The 24,839-nt window shown below is 44.3% G+C and overlaps 1 protein-coding gene across 2 annotated transcripts in view; it reads right to left on the bottom strand.

The window, feature by feature from the left end:
- LOC138447635 (coagulation factor XI-like) overlaps positions 1–11,526 on the bottom strand; it is a 160,654-nt gene extending 149,128 nt beyond the window's left edge. The window contains exon 1 of one of the 2 annotated variants that reach the window (XM_069603840.1): positions 11,112–11,526. The gene's annotated coding sequence lies outside the window, so the exon portion shown is untranslated. The remainder of the gene's footprint in view (positions 1–11,111) is intronic. The other variant, XM_069603841.1, reaches the window with a different exon arrangement.
- Positions 11,527–24,839: the final 13,313 nt, after the last annotated feature.

Genomic DNA, 24,839 nt, shown 5'->3' on the forward strand with positions numbered 1-24,839 from the left:
TATTGACACTAGACCCAGCTCGTATCTAATAACTGTTGCAGGTACACAATTTTGGAAATGCAAAATCTTCCAGCAAAAGATGCCCATGGCATAATATAGAAACCACTTTTTGATCATAGAGTTTCACTACCAGAACCAGTGAAAATCTACCATATTAGCTGTGGATAATTGTTCCTTGAGCCGCCAGACTTTTAGTTTTTAGTTTGAGTTCCATAATTCACGGGGCATCTTTAGTATTCACACTCACACTTATTCCTAAATACTTTGTTGATTCAGCTGATTGAATTGCTGATTTCCCCAATTGCCATTGCAGATGATAGTTTCCTTTCCTGCTCAATGAGGGCTTAGAAACGCTTGTTAATTGTATAGATGTTATATAAACAATTCCGATTTGGTTGCATTTATTTTTAGACCATTGCGATCAACGTAGGTCTGCAAGGTTGATAGCTTGCGCTGCAAACTAATTGGAGGCTGATCAAGGATAACAAGGTCATCCGCATAGAGTAACCATTCCAGCAGGTTCCCTGCTATCCTTGACGGAAAGGATGTGGTTGCATTCCAAGCCATCTCTAGATCGGAGATTACCAAGTTGAATAAAGCCGTGGCCAATGGGCAACCCGGCTTTAAACCGCTATATGTAATGATCATTTTTGTCATGCGGACCGATTGGTTTAATCGCACCCGAATAGATATATCTGAGTAAAGTGCGTCCATTGCCGGGACTAATCCTTTAGAACTCTGTTGCTTTGCTTTTATTTTTAATAGATTAATCAAAAACAAATTTAAAGTGCGCCCCACTCCCCTTACCAATCCAGTCTGACGGTGATCGTAATGACCGGTATTCATCACTCAATAGCCACGCCGCAAACACTTTCCCCAGAACATATAATAGAGCAATTGGTGGATAGTTTTGTGGCTATAGTCTATTGCCTTTTTTTTTTTAATCGGCACCACCACTGCTGATTTCCAAGAGGGAGGGACCGTTTTTGTTCTTATGACTTGTCTAAAGAGGGATACTGCAAATACTGCCCACTCGCCAGAGCCGATTTCAACATCTCATTTGTTATTCCATCAGGGCCTGTGCCACGTGATCAGCTGGCTTCCCTATTAGATCGATAAGTTCCTCCTTCGTAAATATAATGTCCCACTCTGCCTGATCTGATTTTACTGATTTCACCCATTCTGGTTTTGCAAACAGCTTTCAAAAGTACTCAATCCATTTCTCTTCTGAGACTGGGTTACTCTGGACAGCATGTTGATTAGTTCCTGTATCATTTAAAACCTGCCACAGTCTTCTTGTGTTATTTGAAGACAGCAGTGGCAACATGGGCTCAGCATCATTTTGGGACTAAATGCCCCTGTGCGAGATCAACCAGTGATTGGACTGATGTCTACGTTTACAGCAGCAGTTTAATCTTATTAGGGCTGGCAAATCCCTCATATCTCTAATAATCTTATGAAATTTCTTTTTTTGTTTCACAACCTCATTATCGTAGATATGTCTGGCTTTGAAATTCATAAGCCTTTTTCCTTAATTCATTTCGGGGTAGCTTACCAGTAATGGAGTGTAGTCTATACTGATCCTCTGTTCATAAACTCCTTTCTCATATCTCTCGGTCAGTTGTATGATTTCTGTTGGGTTTAAGTGGAGTCTATTTCAACCCGGCTCGATCTAACCGTTCACAGGCGAATATGCTTTATTCAACACAAGAGCCACATTCCAGGTCATCCTCAAAAGATTGTGATTGCTCTTAAGCAAAAGAATTACCTCAAGTGATATTACCCCTTCAAACACGTTCTGTGTGACAAAATATTAAGATTGAGTTTTGGTTACCTCTGTGCCATGTCAGGGCATTCGGAATATCACTGGCCTCTTGGCCGTTCAGCATGTGGATGTTTCAGGCTTTTAATTCATTTTTCCACAGGTAGGCTCTCACCTTCTTCCCTGTCTGGTCACTACCCATCAATTTATATCTTCCTTACTCTCTAACTCAATGCAATCTATGTTCGTATCCCCACACAAAATGAACCATGAACGTTGATACTTGCAGTTGAGATTATCAATCTGTTCCATAACTATCTAACTGGTTTTGGTTACCTCTGTGCCATGTCAGGGCATTCGGAATATCACTGGCCTCTTGGCCGTTCAGCATGTGGATGTTTCAGGCTTTTAATTCATTTTTCCACAGGTAGGCTCTCACCTTCTTCCCTGTCTGGTCACTACCCATCAATTTATATCTTCCTTACTCTCTAACTCAATGCAATCTATGTTCGTATCCCCACACAAAATGAACCATGAACGTTGATACTTGCAGTTGAGATTATCAATCTGTTCCATAACTATGTCCACAAATTGTGAAGTTTCACACCTTTTGGCGTTTTAATTGTGCATATGGTCCTTTGGGTATCGTGCATGCAATGGATGGGGAAGCAGAATAACACTGGCACCAAATAATCTAACCAACTTGGGAAAATGGGCAAAGTTGCTGTTTTCTAATCAATTGTCTAAAACAGGGAGTTACAACATACATCAATGGATGTTCGCTCAAGCTCTCAGTAAATTTCAAACAAAAACACATTTATATACTAACAATTCATCATATGTGATGTCATATTATGTGGCAAATGAGAAAAACCTATAAAGGGTTGTTATAGGCTCAAGGGGAACATCTAATTATATGTTCTATAGGATTGTGATTGGATATCTACTGTCAGGTGGACAACTTATGCCTACCTCTAAAAACATGTCATCTTCAACACTATTAAGTACACAATATATAATTGGCTCTCAAACTATAAGGTGCTTCATTATATGGCCCTCTACAATTGGTTGGCATGCTCGTTCACTTAGCAGCATGTAGGCTCATGCCCAGGTGCCAGTAGGTGGACTTGACTTCACCCCCCCGCCCAATAAGCCCTTCATCTTTCATCACTCAAACCATCTGCCATGCAGATTGTCTTTGAACTTGGCCTTGCAAAGTATCCTTGTCTATGGGAATATATGGGAGTACGAGAATGCACTATGGTTGTTCTAGGACTCCATGCTCACCTCTATTTTCATCCTTGGTTCACGTGACAAGAGATCACGATTTGGACCATTTTGCAGCATTTGAATGTCTTAAATGAATAGAACTTGCTACGCGTGATGTTCTTTCTTAACAAGCGATGATCAGCTTCTCACCTTGACTGCCTTCAAGAATAGATAACCAGCCTTGACTTGCTTCCGCTTGGTACACCAAGTCAACCAGCCTGTTTGTTTCCACACTCTCAACTTATTCATGCTGTGACACAGCTCTGCCTTTCCTCTCCATGGGTCCTAGCCTACAAAATTCTAGACACTGTTGTCCATCTTCTACACAATGGCAGCTTCTCCTGCAGTCTATTCACTACATATAGCCAGCGTCTAAGATCACTTAATCTACTTGCGTTACAGCATCTGTACAGTCATTGAATGGTGTGCATTTTCTGGAGTGCGTCACACACATGCCATCTTCTACTTGACATATTAAAGTTTACTCGAGTCTTAACTTCGTCAACAGGTTCTATATGTTCCAAAAAATTCTCTTCAGCCAGTATTCTTAGTGTGTCACGCTCGTCCCTTGTGATGTCACCAAAGGGTCGGATTGGGCCAAGAAATAGGGCCCACCCCTCGCCTCAGAAAAGTGGCCCACCCCTTGCCTCACGACCCTTGACCTCCAATGACATTATCGGAAGTGATGTCATTTGATCCCACCTCAAAGTGACATCCTGGGAAGCGATGAAACATGACCTTTCACCCCTTGACAAAACAGTAAGTGCCATCAAATAGCATTATTCCTAAGTACACTACGAAAAATATGGTTCTTATTTCACTATTGTGATATACATTTCAAACAAGAATGGATCACCATATGTATCATTAATATCTGTGTGTATAGATCCATATTGTCAAATTACTGCGAATGCAATCAGAAGTCCAAGGCCAAACGATAATGTTATTGTATAGCACTTACGCTTAAGCTCTTTTTTATAGAACAAATAGGCATAGAATATCACCCAGCCTGTTTTGGTACTCATTTATCGACCTAAAAAGGATGAAAGGCTGAGATGGCCTTGCTGGAGATCGAACATGCAGAACACACACAGATCGCAGCAGAGAGCACTCAACCCACTGAGCTATCATATCGGCTATAGTAAAATGAGCAATTATTCTGTAGTAGATACCATTAAACTGGTAACTGACATTTAACAGCAGACCAGTCAAGTTAATCAGCAGGTCTCTGCATAGTTGGCCACATGTCAAGCCTGCATGCATCTACTTTCAGGCTTCAGAGGTTGGAAAAATTGGGAAAGCAGCACACTCACAGGACATCCCATACTCTGAGCACTCATTACCTCATACATGAAAACAAACATCCTGAACAGCATGCCATGGAGATAGGAAAGATAGACACATTACAACAAAGCATTCATTGTGGCACAATGAAGTCAATGGCCACTTGATGTGCTATGGTCAAATATTTCTACACTGTACAGAAGCTTTTAGGCACAAGGATTTTTTCAAGTGACTGAGGAAACCGAGATGGAATGTCTAGTGATGATTGTAACAGAAACAATGGCAGAAAAAAAACATCCTATTATGGCAACTTGCGAAAGGCAAAATACATAGTCTGAAATTGATGCTTATTCTACTCTAAAATTGGTTGTTTATCATTAATATCACTAATACATATTTATCACTAATACAACAGTACCGCTACTTCAGTGTGCACTGTGCCCCCTGGAGTGGCGGCACGTTGACAGCCAGCGGCAGCCCTGGCACCTCAACTTTGCATGCTGCAGGAGCATGTGAATGATGCATGCATCATAATTTATGATGCACACATCATGCATGCAAATAAATCATCAAAGCAAGGTAACACCGGCCCCCACCGGCCCCCACTCCCCAGGGACGATTTAGGGCCGGCCACGGGCTGAAAGGCAGAGGGACCAATCCTCTTTCACTCTTTTTCATATTTCTTCAGGGAGTTCCTCCCTCAGGTTGTCGACTATTGGGGGATACATTTGATAGGGTTTTCTCAGAGGATATCTTCTCTAGAACACTCGCTATGGAATAGGCACACATACAGGTGTTAAACATGGCACAATCTCAGGCATCCAGCTTATAGGAGGTTCGGGGGGCGGGACTTCCTTTAGAGGCATTAACCTGCTCCTCTACACAATATAAATTGAATATCACCAGGAATTTTGTCACCTTGCTTGTCGGCCTTTCCAATTCAATTACCAGTAACTGAATGTAAGGATTTGAGGGAAGAGACATCCATCACCTTCATCCCCACCCATTCCTTATTACAGTGAGCATACCTGCCGTTGGGTGACTGTACCCCCCTTACCGCACTATTTAGGGGGAGGCTGTAGCCATCCACTATCGGGGTGTTCATCAACCAGGTCTCCTGGAGACACAGTATAATAAATTCATCCGTATTAAACAGATGGGCAAATGCCCTCCCAATTTTGAGTGTGGCATTAATGTTTTTTTCCACAGACAGTGCACCCACCAGCCAATCCCAAGATTCAGTTTCTTTTAAAGAGGGCATTGTGGCTCCATTTTGTTCTATGATCCCTTTTACCATCCCCCGTCTTATCAAATGTCATTTGATGGGGTCTAAGTTCCTTTAGTTGGCTCATATCAACCCTAGGGCCACCTTGTTGTTTTTGAAGCAGGGCTAGAGTAGATTGCTTCCCCCGACCCACCTGGTCAACCTCCACCCCGGGGTCAGTGACTTTCTCCGGCTCTCCCTCCCTCTTTCTTTTACACACTGCCGGACCCTTGTTTTTTGCTGTTATCTCGAATCCCAATGCTTGCAATAAGGGAGAGGCGTCTATTAACACGTCCCGAATGATATTCGACTTTACATGTAGACGCACTATAGCCGAGAGTTTTTTGTTCAGGAGCTCAACAATTCAGCTGATTCAATAGTGCAGAGCATTGAATATGATGTAAGAGTTGCATCACATTATTACGGCTTAGAATCAATTCATCATTCAACAGGTGTGTTCTCTCTAATGTTATGACAGTCTCTCCACCAGCGGTGGCCTCAGGGGTGTCGGCACCCCTGTTTTTTATTTGTCTCAGCTCACGAGAGTTACCCAATAGTGCTCTCATTACCAGACTTTCCCGTTCATTTCCATTGGGATCAAATTGAGTTTCTAACAAGTTCTCTACTCACTCAGGGGTGTGATTATTTAAAGTTTCCATCCCTCCATTCTTCAATCTAAAAACCTCTGCCAGCACAATTATTTCTGCCAAGGTTGAAAAGTTACAATCCAATATCTCATTTGAGGATGACACCGTCACAGTTTTCGAATTCCTTGTCTGTACTTGATTTTCACTTGGGGTGTTTGGGAGCACTTTGGCTGGAAGCAGGTTTATCATCTGCGCTTCTATCTCGTCATCGTCTTATATTGAACAGATCCTTATTAGATGAATGAATAGATTATTTTGCGCCTTTGGCCTTGGCCGGTGCTACCTGTGAAACTGATACATCCTTTGCCCCTTCTTTTATTTGTAAATTGGATCCTTGTGGGTCTGGTAAACATTCTCTCAGATTGCGGAGACATTTTCTGGAACCATTAGAGGTCTGGGGTTTCTCCTGAGTTACATTCTGTCTGTATCAATCGTGGCGGTGTTAGAGCTTCTTGGGGGTTCTACAGTGTCTTTAACTGTATTTGATGACTTCTCGTGTGTGTGGTCGCTATCCCCCACAATAGTTGCATCACCAGTGCAGGTTTTACAAACGTTGATGTGCTCCGCTATGGATTTGTTGTCTCTCATCACCTCTTTGATGGAATCTAATAATTGCTGATATCTCTCTCTGTCTTTTTTTCTTGCCTACTTGTTAAGTAGGAGTCTATGCATATCAGCTTTGAATGCATCATTGCTATAAGGGTGGCATGATCCTTGAAGCTTTCATGTATTGATTCATATCATTTTAGAAAAGGAGAGAGTGATATTGTCAATGCTGACATCAGGACAGCTTGAGTACGAGTGTCAGACTTTACTCCCTCAGAAAAGAGCGTGTTAGTGTCTTTATTTTTCTGGTTTACTCAATATTTTTCAGTCTGAGTCTCTCACTTTGAAGGTAAAAAGACTCCGCCAGTGTCAATGAACCATCCCGATCAGCACTCAGCTAAAACACCTTAATGTCTTAAGGGCCGTGAAAGATGACCACACACCAAATATGATGAGGACCACGTAATGTAAGAAAGCTTCTACTGAAGGCTTGCTGGGTCACTCGAATAAGATTCCAAGCCATCTCTAATTATTGGATTTCTTGGTCCATTTCACCTCAAGCAATCTCAAGCAGCTCTTTTTGCTTTGCTTTAAATTGTTTTTATATGGCACCCTACATTATTTCAAAAAGGGGGAAGCACCCATTACCTCCATTTGTGTCACTATTGACATATCTGTCGCATTTACCTCATACTACATACTCCTAGCCCCAGAGTTACCCTCTTAACCTACCTCTCATCTGCCTGCTTGCCAACATTTTGCCCTCACCTCTTACCTGCCTCCACCATAGCACTTCACCCATTATGGCCATACACACCCCTGCACAGCTGGCCGTTCCGCCTACCTGCACTTAAAAATGTCCATTGGCCGTTGTTCTTAATCTATGTGTGTTCACGCATGTATTGTTCCCGGTGACAGTTCCATTTACTTCCACAACATGGTCAGAATGTGCCTAAAACTCACCCCACTGTAAGAAGCTCACTGTGTCCTGTAAAATGTAATTTCTTATCTATTGAAGGTTCTTTTGTGATCAAAAGAGCTTTGTTACTCCTGTAAATAAATACAAATAAATACAATAAAATACTTATGTTTATTATTGCCGCGCTTTTCTTCATTTTTAAGTCCATACCCATTTCGGTTTCAATATTTGAATACTGATGATTAATTTTAAAATGTTTTATTGTTCCTTCACCTTTCCTTGAGTTGTGCATGTTGCAGCGTGCATCTTTTCATCGGGGTCGGCTTTGTATTGAAGGCTTTCCGTGTAAACAGGTTGTAATGGAATGCCTTTCACTGAGATGGATGCAGTCAAATGGGTGGATACCGAGATGCATGTCTCAAGGCCCCTAAAGGCAGTAGGTGAGGAATGGTCATAGTGACACCTAAGAGGCGGGTGGGTGGGGCCTGCGAAGGATTCCAATCAATCTCATTGGGTGCTGAGTGTCATACGCCCCACCTGTTATCTCTGTGTACAGTTCCTGGGAAAGCTGCTTTGTTCTCATCAGGCGAGATATGATGTCATTGCTCTTGAAAAACTGGTTTTGTGTAAAGACCCCATCAACTCAAAGTTAAAAAAAATCAAAAGTTTGAAACACAAAAGAATGTTTCTGTATATTTCTCAAGTAAGAACAAGGGAAATGAAGTGGCCAACCTCCTGCAAACGTATTCAGTGCAAATAAATTAGCATTGAAAATATTGTCTCACACAATACTAATTACGTGTCCTAGTTTGAAACACCAAATGAAAACTCAAAAATGCAACTTCTGAAATAGACCTTTACATACGTTTCCATTGAAATGCCTTTATTTGTAAAATACTTATGCGTTTCTGCATTTCCTTTGTTTGTTGTGTTAAATATTGCTTTTTTCTGCTGTCTTCCTACCTTCTATTCACTAATTCATCTTACTCACCCGATCGTCGTGTATTTTATTTTAAGATAACAGTGCAGCTGTAGGAGCCTCTTGTTTTTCCAATGAGATGGAGGAGGTCTCCTCGTTTCCAAAGCCTCCTCATTTCCGCCTGTAGCCTCTTGCCTGCCCTGTAGACATGGAGGAGGCTTCGGCATTTCCGCCTGTAGCCTCTTGCCTGCCCTGTGGACATGGAGGAGGCTTCGGCATTTCCGCCTGTAGCCTCTTGCCTGCCCTGTGGACATGGAGGAGGCTTTGGCATTTCCTCCTGTAGCCTCTTGCCTGCCCTGTGGACATGGAGGAGGCTTCGGTATTTCCTCTTGTAGCCTCTTGCCTGCCCTGTAGACATGGAGGAGGCTTCGGCATTTCCGCCTGTAGCCTCTTGCCTGCCCTGTGGACATGGAGGAGGCTTCGGCATTTCCTCCTGTAGCCTCTTACTTGCCCTGTTGATATGGAGGACTCCTCATATCCGCCTGTAGCCTCTTGCTTGCCCTGTTGATATGGAGGACTCCTCATATCCGCCTGTAGCCTCTTGCTTGCCCTGTTGATATGGAGGACTCCTCATATCCGTCAGTAGCCTCTTGTTCATCCAATGGAAATGGAAGAGGACTCCTCATTTCAGCCTGTATCGTCTTGCTTTCCCTGTGGAGGTTTAGGGGACATCCTCAATTCTGCCTGTAGCCTCTTGCTTGCCCTGTGGAGGGGGTATACATACAGGACACGGATAAGACCATAAGAGAAGTTTAAATAAAACTGGATACTTTGCTCTTAGAATCATTGTTTTTTTTATATGATTGAGCTGCCTAGCTTGTCTGGCATGTATCGTTAAAATCAAATTTGGATCTTGAGACCTCCCTTATCTATATATTGGCCAGTTCTTCTAGAGCGCTCTAGATCAAATTCTGATTGGATGTTTTCCCAGTAGCCAACCTATCTTGCAAATGGTCTCTGAGCCCCTCAACATTCTGTCCTCTCTGTCTTACCATTGAAGAATCTGATATGCATTTCTTACTATTTTGCGTAACATATGCTTATGACTTTTTTTCCCTGATTTTTTAAAAAAATATCATGGTTTTTCCGCTGCAGATGCGTATACTTTAGGCAAAATGACTGAACACGAGGACGTCATATTTGCAGTGTTTAGCTTCTTGAATAAGGCATGCTGGACCTGCTTAAATACTTCATCCAGGCTGGAAGCATCTTAATTATCTGACATCTTATCTCTATTCTTTTGCAATTATACACCGATAATATGTTAGTATTTCGTTGACAACTACATACATGTATTCTTAAAACCTGTGATTTTATTGTCTCATATCAATTATTTATGATTTTTTTCTGCACTTTTTGGGGCTAAGCCTGAAATAAATGTGGTTGATTTACTGATTGAGTACCTGCACCCTCAGTGGTTCTATGGGTGCAGAGAGCCTCATTTATCGCTATAATTCAGTATTGCCAATAATGCACCTCTAAACCCCCCACCGTTACTATACTTCAGGAGTGGGGTGTCCTGGAGGTGAGAGCTACTGTTACCTCTGGAGCTTTCCCCACAACATAACTTCATGCGGATCTGGGTGGGCTCTTATGGTCTGTCTGTTTAGTTACAGTGTTTACAGGACATCCCCAGGCTTCATCTAGTTTTATATTATTTAAAAAATCACATCTGGTTTATTGGGAGGATTCGAAATAGCACAGTGGACTGCATTGTACGGTTTTATGATACTCAAAACAATTCCAACAACTAACTGGTGCAATATGCAAATTGGATTTCTATTATGCCTCTAGAATGTTGTTGTTTCTCATCAGCAAGCACACTTTGCGAATATTAAATAGGCAGAACAAAGAATAATAGGGACTTGCAAAATACATGTACTTACGCTGCATGAATGGGAAAGAGTGGAGAGGCAGCCAGGAACAGTATTATTTGGTAGTGGGTATTTGAGAGTTAGTGGAAATGGCGTGTATTGCGCCTAGGTTATGAACATGATTGTCTCAAAAAGTTCAGAAAGATTAGAGATGAGCAAGATATTAATGAAATGAACGTTTATTTTTAAAGAAGTAATGGACAGTCTATCTTTGCTTGTTCACCCACATGGGCGCAATTGTAGGGGGCGGACGGGGGTGTTTGTTCCCCCAAACTTTCATTGCACACTATTTTGTCCCCATTCATTTGGCTGGGGCACCTTTTCTTCAGAGGTCATGTCCCCCCCAACATTTTCAGCAACGTTTCTCCACTGTTCACCCATTACATATAAAGTGCTCGATAGTAACAGAACGAAATCCAACCATCTAGGAGTTTACCTTCACGATTTTCACACAAATACATAGCACTTTGGTTTGTTTCGTCCACAAAAATGCTTCCTTAAAGGCTGTTAAAAAAGAGTTGCAACATTTCCCGAAATATCCATTCTCTCTATTTGCTCGTGTCTTACCTCTGGTGGTTACTGCTTGTGGTGCTGCTGTCTGTTCAGCTGGCTGCGGTGAACTCTGAGGTGAATGGCCCTTTATTTAAAGAAGATAAGGGCGGGGCAGTTCAAACAGGGAGGAGTGGGGGGTTGACAAATAAACCACAGTTAGCGAGGGGAGGGAGAAGCAGAGAGAAGGAGGGAGGACAGGGGGGAGAGTCAGGGTTGTGAGTGACAGCATTTATTTTTTTTGTGAACAGAGGACTCAATTCGTCTGAATGCGACTCAAAGATAGTACAATTGTACTATTTAATGGGCCCCAGGGAACACTATGGAAGGTGCCAAATATCAGAAGCCTAGGGCAAGGGCTGAGATGACTTGTTCTGGATAAGAGTTGAACAAGTAAAAACTTTCCTCAAACCCCTGAAATATCAACACTGCTAAAAAAAAACAGGACGGACAAAAGCTCTAACAAAATGAACAGGCAACCACAAGCCACTCCTCTTCTGAGTTATAATTGAGTGTAAGTGTTGCACGTGGAGTTCTTTTCTGACAAGTCAAAAAACAAGCTGTCATCTACAGCAGGGCAAAGGGACCCTCCAGAGTCTTCAGCTCCCACAAAGGGCACCCTGGTCCTCGCAATTGTGGACAAGTTCACAGTAGCAGCATGTCCTCTGGACACCCACATAAGTCATTAGACAAGCCACAATAACTAGAAAATCATGGTGTTCAACTCATTTATGGCTGGTGTCTTTGTGACAACATCACACCAGCATTGAAATGCCTCCCTGTAACTGAAACGACTCAATCCAGCATAGAACACCTGGTTAACGAAAGCCTCTGTGGAGGTACACCTGATTACCTCCAAATGATTTCACAAAAAAGAACATTTTGCATGCCTTATGTCTGTATAAAATCTCCTATACCTGTGCGACTTTCGAACCTACATGGTCAAGTTCCAAATATTGGAGCTCTGCCCCGCACTACATATGTGAGTTGAGCTGTTTCACCAACCTCTCACTCACTTCTGCAGCAAACGGGTAAGAACACTAAAATTCATAGAAAAAGCGCTAAATCCCCATAAATGAATTAGCCTCATAAATAACATAGCGCCTACTTGCGCGTGCAAACCGTTTTGCCCTGTCCATGGATTCATGGATACTAAAGAAAAAAAGTAACCCGCAGCACAAAAAACAAGTTGGGCACGGAATGCCTGCAACACACCCACATACAAACCAAAACTAGCACCAACAAATAACATTTGCAACTGCCTTTACCATCCATCACCGCAGCGAAACAGTGAATCATCAACCATAACTCAAGGTAGCACTCATGGGTGCAACATCAAAGCAGAATAAGTCCTCATTTCAGTGCCAGGCGTCCATTGACACCAGGCGTTGCCTCAGAGATTCCAAAGTCCACTATTCTTTTCCTGCTCTTCTCTCCTACACATGAATAACAAGTTACTCCCAATATTTTAAGCTGCCAATGGGCTAGAGTGACTATGAGTGAGACTGCCTGAAAATGTGCAAGACCCTTTGATATTTGTGCACACAACAATCCCAGTCCCACGTATTTGTGAGACAGTTTGCTAGGTCCATTGAGGATGACTGAGTGAGACTCATTCTAGTTAATTAAATCCCATTGAAGTGTACGTATCCGCTGAGACTCATTCTGAGTGAGGCTGATTGTATTGCATTTTGGGCCATTAAAATGGATCTTGTGGATATGGCCCATTAAAGCACAAGGATGAATTAAGTCTGACCCTGAGTGAGAACGATTTTACTTGCACAAAATCCATTCAAACCAGAGGTGTCAGTGAGTCAAACTGTGAGTGATGCAGTTTCATGATAAAACAAACATCCACTTCTCTGTTGACATTGAGGATGACCTGTTTGTGAATAAGCATGGCGTATTTGAGTATGAATCTGAGTGAGAATATTTGTAGAGACCCAATATCTATTGACGTCAGTGATGCCAATGGGGATGGCTATGAGGAAGGATATTTATGGATGGGTAAGCCACAGCAACATCTATTTTAATGTATTGAATGTATTATTATCTATAGCACCAACACCTGTATATAGACTTCAAATCATCTGGAATGTCACTGAGGCCATGAACGGTGACCATAAGTGAGTTTAGTCCTACACGGGTAAAACACATTCCGGTATATAGGGCCATTAAGACTGACTGTAGGTGATCCTGGTGTTAAATTAGTGAGATCCTCCTAAGTATTCAGTGCAAATCATTAGTGACCTCTGTTTTTATTAAACCACACCTACTAGCACTCACCTGAAACACATACATGTTGACACCTGAGATGCAGGTGGGCGTTTTCTGCAAAGGATTCCAGTGAATCTCATTGGTGCTGAGTGACTTACCCCCGCCTGTTATCTCTGTGTACAGTTCCTGGGAAAGCTGCTTTGTACTCATCAGGCGAAATATTTCATTGCTCTTGAAAAACTGGTTTAGACCCCATCAACTCAAATACATACATATACAGGAATATAAATTACACGGCCTGTGGTAGAAGCCGTGTTGTTATGGTTACGTTGCTCAACTCATCAAAAGAGCACTTTTTGGGCGGCTTATAACTTCGCTCCCCCTGGACGAATCCTCCCCAAACTTTACACTCAGAATATTTTTGCTAAGTTTAGCGAGGTTTCGTCAAGGGGGGCAAAGTTATAGGGGGGTCCCAACATAATTGTTTCCATAGACTGAATGGAAAAAAACTTTGCTCATGCCTAAAGCCCAAACCGCTGGATGGATTTACATCAAATTTGCGGCAGGAGCGGCAGCTTGGTCCCGTAAGCGTGCTTCTGTGAATTTGGTGAAAATCATTCCAGTAGTTTTTTTAAAACAGGCAAAATGTAGGTAAAAACAAATTTGTGATATATGGCTCCGCTCTCCAGACCTATTTCCCTGTTTGCTCCGCGGACCAGTCCCTGATTGTTCAGCGGTGCGCGTGATGTCCATGGACACCCATCGTACCCGCTGATTGGCTGGAGGGAAGCCTGATGTGCGTCATATTTTTCTGAAATGCCCACCACGTTGTATCCGCGGCGTCGAAAACTGTTGTTGGAAAATATGTTTTGGGACATCTGGTGTTGGGTAGAGGGGCTGCAAAGGGTGGGGGAGTGAAAGATGGTTCACATGATGTATTTGTTTAAGTGGAAGAAGACTGTGTTGTGTTTGCAATGTCTGCGGACACCACAGGAGTTCAGAGGTAGGTCCTAGGGCGAATAGGTTATGTGGAGACTTTAGGCAGGCTTCATTAGGGTAGTGGAGTGGGGGAGTGGAATGTAGATGATATGAGGATGTTTGTATAGGCTGTATTATGCTGTGGTAATTGTGGCCAGCTGCTGGAGTCTTGGGTGCATGGCTGAGATTCTTGGGCATGTGATAGTCTATGCATTGGGAGGTAATTGTGGGAAGCTAATACATTCTTGGGTGCATGGCTGGATGCACCACAGAGTCCAAGAGTCTGCCCACTGGTTGAAGTACTGTAATGGTATGTCTAGAAAAGTGCACAAGGCCTCAAGCGGCAGGCTTATTGGACCCAAGAGTGTGCTGACTGGTTGCACGTACTGGAATATTATGTGCACAGAAGTGGACAGGGCCTCAGGCGGATGGCTTATATGTGTGGGTTCTGGCCCTTGTACAGATTGTTGGGTGCATGGCTCTATTATGCTGTGATGATTGTGACCAGCAAGAGTTTGCCCACTGGCAACAAATAGTGTAATAATATGTGTACAGAAGTGGACAGGGTGTGTGGAAGATGGCTTATTGGAGTGCCCTGAGGGTTGTGGCCACTGGGCAGATTATTGGATGCATGGGTGGCTGGTTTATGGCATGCAAGAGTGTGCTGACTGGTTTCATGTACAGCAATACTATGTGTACAGAAGTGCAGAGGGCCTTATGGGGCTGGTTTATGTGTGTTTGATGTGGTCACTGTATGGCTGGAGGCCATTCACCCAAGAGTATGCCCACTGGCTGCAAGTAGTGTAATGATATGTGTACAGAAGTGGACAGAGGGCTATGGCCACTGGGCACATTATTGGATGAATGGGGGGCTGGTTTATGGCCATGCACACAAGAGTCCAAGAGTCTGCCCACTGGTTGAAGTACTGTAATAGTATGTGTAGAAAAGGGCACAGGGCCTAAGGCGGCTGGTTTATGTGTGTGGGGTGTAAATTGGTAAACGCCATTCCTATCTTCAACTTAACCTACTACACTCTTTCACAAGAAGAAATTGATATTCTTAGCAAAGGCCTCACTTTTGTTCCAACGAAAAAAGCAAATGCCTTCCAGACAGCTTTAGAACTCCAGAAATTCTTTAGACTTATTTGTCTCAAATATTTCTTCAGGAATTCACAACCAAAAGAGGACCGGGATAACATTACCGGTTTAAAACCTCCTTCCACCTTTATTCCACTTAATAGCATGGTGATCACAGCCATTTTGGCATTTGAACATAAGATCACACACGAAAGTGAATGCCTTCTAAAAAGTAAAAATTATCAACAAGACAACTTATCCAAAAAAGAACATACAGCCCTCCTAAATCTGCAGAGTAATGACTCTTTTGTCATAAAACCTGCAGATAAAGGGGGAGGCATTGTCCTTTGGGATAAGGCAGCCTACGACAAAGAGGTCAAATTACAACTTGACAATACCATTTTTTACCGTCAAATCGATACTTATCCCACCTCCAGACTAACGGAGGAAATTACAAGCCTTATGTACCATGCCCATCTAGAAAGATGGATTAGCAGATGAACAACAATTCTTCACAGCAAAAAATCCCATCATTCCAGCCTTCTACTTATTACACAATGTACATAAGAACGCTACCTGCCCACCGGGCAGACCACTAGTTTCAGCACTCAATTCTATCCTTGAGCCACTGTCTATATACGTAGACTGGTTCTTACGTCCTTTCATTAAAGACATGAAATCATTTGTAAAAGATATCACCACCACGATTCAAATCACAGCAGACTTACAGACCTGTTGCACAGACCTCTTAGTTACACTGGATGCCACCTCATTATACACGAGTATCCCTCAACTGGAGTGTATCCAAGTGATCGAACTATACTTGAATAAAAGAACCTCCACCCTACACTCTGTACCCACGCCGTTTCTTCTAGAACATGGGTGCACAACATATGGCCCGCGGGCCTGTTGCGGCCCGCCATGCTGTTTTGTCCGGCCCGCGAGGCACAAAGACTTTCCTAATGGAGGGCGGCCCGCAAGCAGCATCGGCCGCCCTCCATTAGGAAAGTCTTTGTTGTCTTCCGGGCCGGACAAAACACTGGCCCTCATTGGCTCAGCACAAACGCACCACGTCGCTCCTATGAGCCACGTAGTGCGTGTGAGCTGCACCAATGGAGTGCCAGCACTACGGCTGGTGTGGTCCATAAGGCTTGATGCCAGAAGGCATTTCAGCCTTAGACCACGCCAGCCGTAGTACGATTCCAGTTACCTCGCCAGCGTTCCAGCTTACCTGCCTTCCAGCACGTCTCCGGTAAGTGGTCTGTTTGTGTTTGTGTGTCGGGTCTGTTTTGCTGTATGTTTGTGTTGTGTATGTTGGGGTAGGGGGGTGTCGGGTGTGTATGAATGTTTGATTTTGAATGTTTTTTTTGTGTATGTTGAGATGCGGGGGTGGCGGGGTGTCAGATGTGTATGAATGTTTGGTTTTGAATGTTTTTTTGTGTATGTTGAGATGCGGGGGTGGGGGGGTGTCGCATGTGTATGAATGTTTGGTTTTGAATGTTTGTTTTGTGTATGTTGAGATGCAGGGGTGGGGGGGTCGGATGTGTATGAATGTTTGGTTTTGAATGTTTTTTTGTGTATGTTGAGATGCGGGGGTGGGGGGTGTTGGATGTGTATCAATGTTTGGTTTTGAATGTTTTTTTGTGTATGTTGCGATGCGGGGGTGGGGGGTGATGGATGTGTATGAATGTTTGGTTTTGAATGTTTGTTTTGTGTATGTTGAGATGCATGGGTGGGGGGGTGTCGGATGTGCATGAATGTTTGGTTTTGAATGTTTTTTTGTGTATGTTGAGATGCGGGGGTTGGGGGGTGTCGGATGTGTATGAATTTTTGGTTTTGAATGTTTGTTTTGTGTATGTTGAGATGCGGGGTGGGAGGGTGTCTGATGTGCATGAATGTTTGGTTTTGAATGTTTGTTTTGTGTATGTTGAGATGCGGGGGGTGTCGAATGTGTATGAATGTTTGGTTTTGAATGTTTGTTTTGTGTATGTTGAGATGCGGGGGTGGGGTTCCGGTTGTGCATGAATGTTTGGTTTTGAATGTTTTTTTTGTGTATGTTGAGATGCGGGGATGGGGGGGTGTCGGATTTGTATGAATGTTTGGTTTTTGAATGTTTGTTTTGTGTATGTTGAGATGCAGGACTGGGGGTGACTGGGGGGGTGTCGGATGTGTATGAATGTTTGGTTTTGAATGTTTGTTTTGTGTATGTTGAGATGCGGGGGTGGGGGGGTGTCGGGTGTGCATGAGTGTTTGTTTTGGAGTGTAAGTGCGGTATGTGTGCATTCTTGCTAGTTTGTATGCTGATTTGGGGGTGGGGGATTCTGGTCTGTATGGGTGCATGCTTGAGAGTTAGTGTATAGTGTTTGGTTGGGGGTAAGGAGGCCATGGGGCATAGTGTTTGGTTGGGGGTGAGGGGGCCATGGGGCATAGTGTTACGCTCACCTGGCTCCCACAGGGGCGTCGGACAGCTGTGGTCTCCACCAACGTGATGCGTAGTGCAGAGATGACAGACTGGACTGGCCCGCCTAATCTCGTCTGCTTGACCCGTAGAAGTATTCTCCTGCAAGTGGACAAAGGGATTTAGCCACCTGTGGATTGTGAAATGAATTGACTACCTCGGTCAGAGACCAATATGGAAGGAAATCCATGTATTCGAACAATGTTTTCGGGAAATTCCTTGGCCAAAATTGAAGCGGAAGGTAATCCTTTTAAAGGAATAAAGTGGGCCATCTTGGAAAAAAGATCCACAATAACTAGGATGGTGTTAAATCCATTACATGGAGGTAGATCTGTAATAAAGTCTAAAGACAAGGTGTGTCATGGTGTAGGTGGAATATCCAAAGGTTGTAAAAGGCCAGCTGGTTTTTTCTTCTGACTTTTGTTTTGGGCGCAGATACCACACAACATCACAAATGACTTTATGTCTTTTCGCCAGGTGGGCCACCAGAATTGTCTTTTAATTTTAGCTTCAGTTTTTGCGATACCTGGGTGTCCTTCCATAAGGGCGTCATGGTAATTGGAGATGACTAGTTCTTTTAGTTCCTTGTGTGGTAGAAATAGACGTCCTTGATAGTAAGGTAGGTCATTGATGACTGAATAATCTTGCCCTTTCTTTATTCTTTACCCAGTCCTGCAGGGCTGCTGGATCAAAAAGTTGTTGGATATTTAAATGAATATCTTCTAGAGTCTGTAGAGTAGTTATGCCAAGAATTCTTTGTTCTGGAATTATAGGCACCGATTCCGGGTTCGAATATGCTTCACCCATTCCTATTCGGGATAAGGCATCTGCCATGCCATTTTTACAACCTGGTCGATAAGTGATCACAAAATCCAATTCGGCAAAGAATAATGCCCATCGAAGTTGACGCGATGATTGGGCCTTGGCTGTTTTTAAATACTGCAAATTCCTGTGATCGGTGATTACAGTAATGGTATGCCTGGCACCGAGAAGATAATGCCGCCAAGCCTTGAAGGCGGATTTGATGGCTAACAACTCTTTATCGGTAACCACATAGTTTAATTCAGGTGCGAGAACCTTCTGGACCAAAATGCTACTGGATGAAGTTGACCGGTTTCAGGATCCTTCTGGGACAGGACAGCCCCAATGGCTAAACTGGATGCATCGGTTTCAACTATGTATGGAAGCTCGGGGCATGGATGCTTTAAGACAGGTGCTGACATGAATTTCAATATCAGCTCTTGGAAGGCTTTTTCAGCCTCTATGGCCCACAAGAAGCATTTGTTTTTTCGCAAAAGTGCTGTGATGGGGTATACAACATGTGAGAAGTCAGGAATAAATCTTCGGTAGAAATTAGCAAATCCAAGCATGCTTTGTACCCCTTTAACTGAACTGGGTGATGGCCACTTGAGAATTGCATCCACCTTTCGAGAGTCCATTCGGACTCCTTTTGGAGTCAGGATAAATCCAAGGAATTCAACTTCTGTAGCATGAAAAACACATTTTTCAATTTTGCATATAACTTGTGCTGGCATAGTTTCTCAAGGACTGCACGAACGTGCTTAACATGGTCTGATTCTGAGGAGGAGAACACTAGAACATCGTCTATGTATACGACAACACAGACATCAATGAGTTCTTGAAGGACATCGTTCATAAAATACTGGAAGGCTGCTGGTGCATTGCACAACCCGAAGGGCATCACCTGATATTCGAATAATCCGTACTTGGTGCGAAAGGCAGTCTTCCATTCATCGCCTTTCTTTACATGTACCAGATGATATGCTCCTCGGAGGTCTCACTTAGTGTAGATGCAAGCATCCTTTACTTGGTCTAGTAGTTCAGGGATCAGAGGCAATGGGTATCGGTTTTTTACCGTAATCTGATTTAATGCGCGGTAATCCATGCGCCAATCTAGGTCACCTTCCTTTTTAGGCATGAAGAATAAAGCTGAAGATGCAGGAGATTTGGATGGCCGAATGAAGCCATTAGAAAGGTATTGGTCCAAGCATTGTCGTAGGTGAAGTTTTTCGGGTTCCGTAAGGGTGTAGATTCTACTGCATGGAGGTTGTGCACCGGGTAAGAGGTCGATTTGACAATCGTATGATCTGTGAGGTGGTAATGTTGGCTTCTGTCAGCAACTCCGACCACTTTCTTGGGTGGTTTTATAGGGCAATCCCGTAGAAAATGTCCTGAGGTCAACAGTACAGGCACAATCGCATCTGCCGTCTCTTTTCTCTTTCCTTTTGGGTTAAGGGTCCTTTAACCCCCCTGATCTACATAGGTTCAGATGCATCTGTTCCTTTGGGGGTAAAGTTGGGTTTAACCAATACCCGATTCTCAAACTTAGCTCGATCAGCCTTTCGATTCTGAAGTCGGTGGTCTAACTGGACCACTAAGTCTATATATTCTGCGCAATTCTGAGGTGGGTTCACAACTTGGGCCAAAACATCTTTGAGTTCTCCTCGAAGTCCACGATGAAATAATGTAATTTGTTTTGCTTCAGGCCATCCGGTTTCCACCACCAACCTACTGAAGGTAGCAATATAGGTTAGCAGGTCTTGGTTACCCTGTCGTGGGGTTAAAAGCTCATTATCTAGGGCCTGTCCCTGAGAATGTCTGGCGAATAGTCTTTCCATGCTCATTTGAAGACACTGAAAATCCCGAAGAAGGGGGTCATCCTGATTGACTAGTGGAATTGACCAATCCGCTGCGCTGCCACTAAGGTATGATAGTACAAAGGCTACTTTGGCTTGGTCGTTTGGGAAAGCTCCAGATCTGCATAAAAAGTGCAAGCTGCATTGGTTCATAAACACGATGCACCTTTTCGGGCCCCCAGCAAAGCATTCGGGTGGAGCTAAAGGAAAAGTCCCTGGTAGAATCACTTGCACAGGAATACTCGATGAAACGGGAGTTGGATTCCCCCAGAGTCCAGGTAGGGGCATTTGCCCAGCTTGGTGTTGCAGCAATTGTCTAGCAAGATCATCAGTGCGCTCGTTTGACACAATCAGTTATCTCCTGAGGGCATTAGTTTCTTGGCACGCGGAGTGCACTTCTGCCCTAAGTTCCCGTAACAATTGGGCTAGTTGTTCGGTTTCTGAGGTTTCCATAACGCCCGGGTGGGGATTTGTAGATAGGCTTAGCGTTCTGTTATGCTCACCTGGCTCCCACAGGGGTGTCGATCAGACCCAGACAGCTGCGGTCTCCACCAATGTGATGCGTAGTGCAGAGATGACAGACTGGACTGGCCCGCCTAATCTCGTCTGCTTGACCCGTAGAAGTATTCTCCTGCAAGTGGAGAAAGGGATTTAGCCACCCGTGGATTGAGTGATGGCACCCCACTGTTCTCCCCACTAGTCACCTCCGATATCCCCTTACAGTAATCTCACCTTATGTTTTTAAATGATGAGCTCTCCATCCTGCGTGAAATGCAGGGGTGCGTAGATACCAGTTACTTCACTGGTTTGAATGTGTTGGAACAGTTCAGGATGAATATTGACTCCGAGGTTCTTGGTGAGGACCCGTAAGTATAAAGTTCAAAGAGTTCAATATGTCCGATGTTCACTCTTGTTCCATTTTCCCTTTTAGAATTGCAGGGGTCCGAAAGAATATTGCCTTGAGGCAACTGATGGCGTTCAGGTAAGAGTCTGTATTACCCATCACTGTCCGATAAAAGTTGCATGTGTTTACCTTGTTGTTTTCTCTCTCTTTACAGGTGCGGCATAAGAAGAAGTGACGTCTTAAAGGTTAATGCCTACGGTGGTAATCAGGTAAGTCTATGGTGGTAAAAGAGATTATATTTGTTGGCTCTCTCGGCTCACCTTGTTATGTCTTTTGTTCCCCAGGTGCTGGAGTTCAGCGAAGAAAATGATGGAGGCAGTGCCGAATCGAAAGATGCTGTGAGGACTGGTGAGTATGGCGCTGCGCTGCCGCTGGCGGTGCGACGCGTGCAGAAATAATGTCCTTTCCAGGCTCGGAGACGTGCTGGACCCGGAATCAGATAAGAAATCAAAATAATGCATGTGATCTAACCTTTCCTCCTTCTCTCCCCTTTTTCTAGGAGCTCCGGATTCGAGGCGGCGTGGCAGAAGGCTGGATGCTGACTTGCAGGCACGGTGAGCGTTACGCTGCTGAGTGCAGAGTAACGCAAAGCGTGTACTGCTGTTCGGGCGTGGTTTAAATAGCCTCCGAAATAGTTCAAGGTAAGAAGTTCCCCAGAACCACACCCGAGTAAAAAATAGTCACTGTAGTAAAATAGTCCCATCCAGGCCTCACGTTGGCTTGGATTCATTTGCAGCATGGTCTGCATGAGGTAAGTAAAGTCTATGAGCCTGGCGCCTATGGCGCCAGGACTGATTTTTATTATGAGCCTGGTGCCTAAGGCGCCAGGACTGAACCCAGACAACCCCCAGCCGGGGCTGCTGGGGTTTTAATAAATGTCTGGATGCCTGCTCCCGGGGCTGATGGGCTTGATCTGGATGCCTGGGGGTAGGCATCATGACACATAGTGCTTGGTTAGGGGTGAGGGGGCCATGGGGCATAGGGCTTGGTTGGGGGTGAGGGGGGCCATGGGGCATAGTGTTTGGTCGGGGTGAGGGGGGCCATGGGGCATAGTGCTTGGTTAGGGGTGAGGGGGGCCATGGGGCATAGTGTTTGTTTGGGGGTGAGGGGGCCATGGGGCATAGTGTTTGGTTGGGGGTGGGAGCCATGGGGCATAGTGTTTGGTTGGGGGTGAGGGGGGCCATGGGGCATAGTGTTTGGTTGGGGGTGAGGGGGCCATGGGGCATAGTGTTTGTTTGGGGGTTAAGGGAGTCATGGGGTATAGTGTTTGGTTGGGGGTGAGGGGGGCCATGGGGCATAGTGTTTGGTTGGGGGTGAGGGGGACATGGGGCATAGTGTTTGGTTGGGGGTGGGAGCCATGGGGCATAGTGTTTGGTTGGGGGTGAGGGGGACCATGGGGCATAGTGTTTGGTTGGGGGTGAGGGGGCCATATGGCATTGTGTTTGGTTGGGTGTGAGGGGGCCATGGGTCATAGTGTTTGGTTGGGGGTGAGGGGGCCATGGGGCATAGTGTTTGGTTGGGGGTTGAGGGAGCCATGGGGCATCGTGTTTGGTTGGGGGTGGTGAGGGGGCAATGGGGCATAGTGTATGGTTGGGGGTGGGAGCCATGGGGCATAGTGTTTGGTTGGGGTTGTGGGGAGCCATGGGGCATAGTGTTTGGTTGGGGTTGAGGGGGCCATGAGGCATAGTTTTTGGTTGGGAGTTGAGGGAGACATAGGGCATAGTGTTTGGTTGGGGTGAAGGGGGTCATGGGGCATAGTGTTTGGTTGGGGGTGAGGGGGTCATGGGGCATAGTGTTTGGTTGGGGGTGGGAGTCATGGAGCATAGTGTTTGGTTGGGGGTGAGGGGGGCCATGGGGCATAGTGTTTGGTTGGGGGTGAGGGGGTCCATGCGGCATAGTGTTTGGTTGGGGTCAGGGGGCCATGGGGCATAGTGTTTGGTTGGGATGAGGGGGGCCATGGGGCATAGTGTTTGGTTGGGATGAGGGGGTCATGGGGCATAGTATTTGCTTGAGGGGTAGGGGCCATGGGGCATAGTGTTTGGTTGGGGGTGAAGGGGCCATGGGGCATAGTGTTTGGTTGGGGGTTGAGGGAGCCATGGGGCATAGTGTTTGGTTGGGGGTGGTGAGGGGGCCATGGGGCATAGTGATTGGTTGGGGGTGGGAGCCATGGGACATAGTATTTGTTTGGGAGTGGGAGCCATGGGGCATGGTGTTGCACTCCAAGAGTGAACCCAATAATAAAGCAAAAACAGGCACAGTTAGGAGATGTACATCCTTTGCTTTTTGAGGAAACCTGACTCAACGAAGGCCATACTCCTCTTGGGCAACCCAAACAGCAAACTATAGCAGTCCAAAATAACAGAATGTCCAATCAAGGGTCAATAAATATATATAATTTAATTAAACAGACAATATACAATAACTAAACAGAAATAAATTATAACAATGGAAAATGTGTAGTACAAAATGTAAGTTTGAAATGCAAATAAAAAGTGTTACCCCTCAAAAACATATTCTTTTTCCATGTGTTTAATACAAATTGGGGGTTGAAAAAGCCTCCTGCCACGCCCCACCTAACGACCTGCCCACATTTACTTTTCGGCCCACTATAGCCCTCATGTAAGGTACTTTCGGCCCTCTGTCAAAATCAGTTGTGCACCCCTGTTCTAGAATGTGGGAGAATTGCACTCATAGAATTTTTTTTTCTATATAACGGTCTTTTCTACAACCAGAAACACTTTTTCCCCCGACCTTGCTAACCTTTTTATGCACAACTTAGAAGTAAATTCCATTTACCATCCAAAAAACCCATACAAGCATAACATCTTCTTTTAGTACAGGTACATCAATGATGTTTTTATGGTTTAGAGAGGCTCAACTGAAGATCTGAGCTCTTTCACCATATGGTTAAATCACCACAATCCACACATCCAATTCACTGGCACTCATAACATCAGTTTGGTTCCTTTCCTCGACCTAGTGATTAAGAAATCTCCAAATGGACTCTTAGAAGCTATACTATATCAAAAAGAAACAGATAAGAACACCCTCTTACGCTTTGATAGCTTTCACCCATCAAGCCTTAAAGAGAACCTTCCAATAGGACAATTCCTTAGAATAAGACGTAATTGCACAAACATCTCGGATTTCGAGCACCACAGTAAAATTTCTAAAAGCACGATTCCAAGATCGTGGTTATCCTGCTAAAATTATCCAAAGAGCATACAGAAGAGCGAAACACACTAATAGAAATACGTGTTTAGTCCATCTAACAGACTCAATCTCGATAAAATTACATGTGTGTCTACTTTTTCGCCAACCAGTCAGAACTTGAGAAAAACAATACTACAGAATTGGCACATGGTGCAAACTCCTGATTTCGATCCCTCCACCCCACGATTTGCCTTCAAAATCCAACCTGAGGGACAAACTAGTACACACCTATCCTGACACAA

Source organism: Ambystoma mexicanum, chromosome 3q (assembly GCF_040938575.1).
Source record: "Ambystoma mexicanum isolate Mex_15411 chromosome 3q, UKY_AmexF1_1, whole genome shotgun sequence".
Lineage (NCBI taxonomy): Eukaryota > Metazoa > Chordata > Amphibia > Caudata > Ambystomatidae > Ambystoma > Ambystoma mexicanum.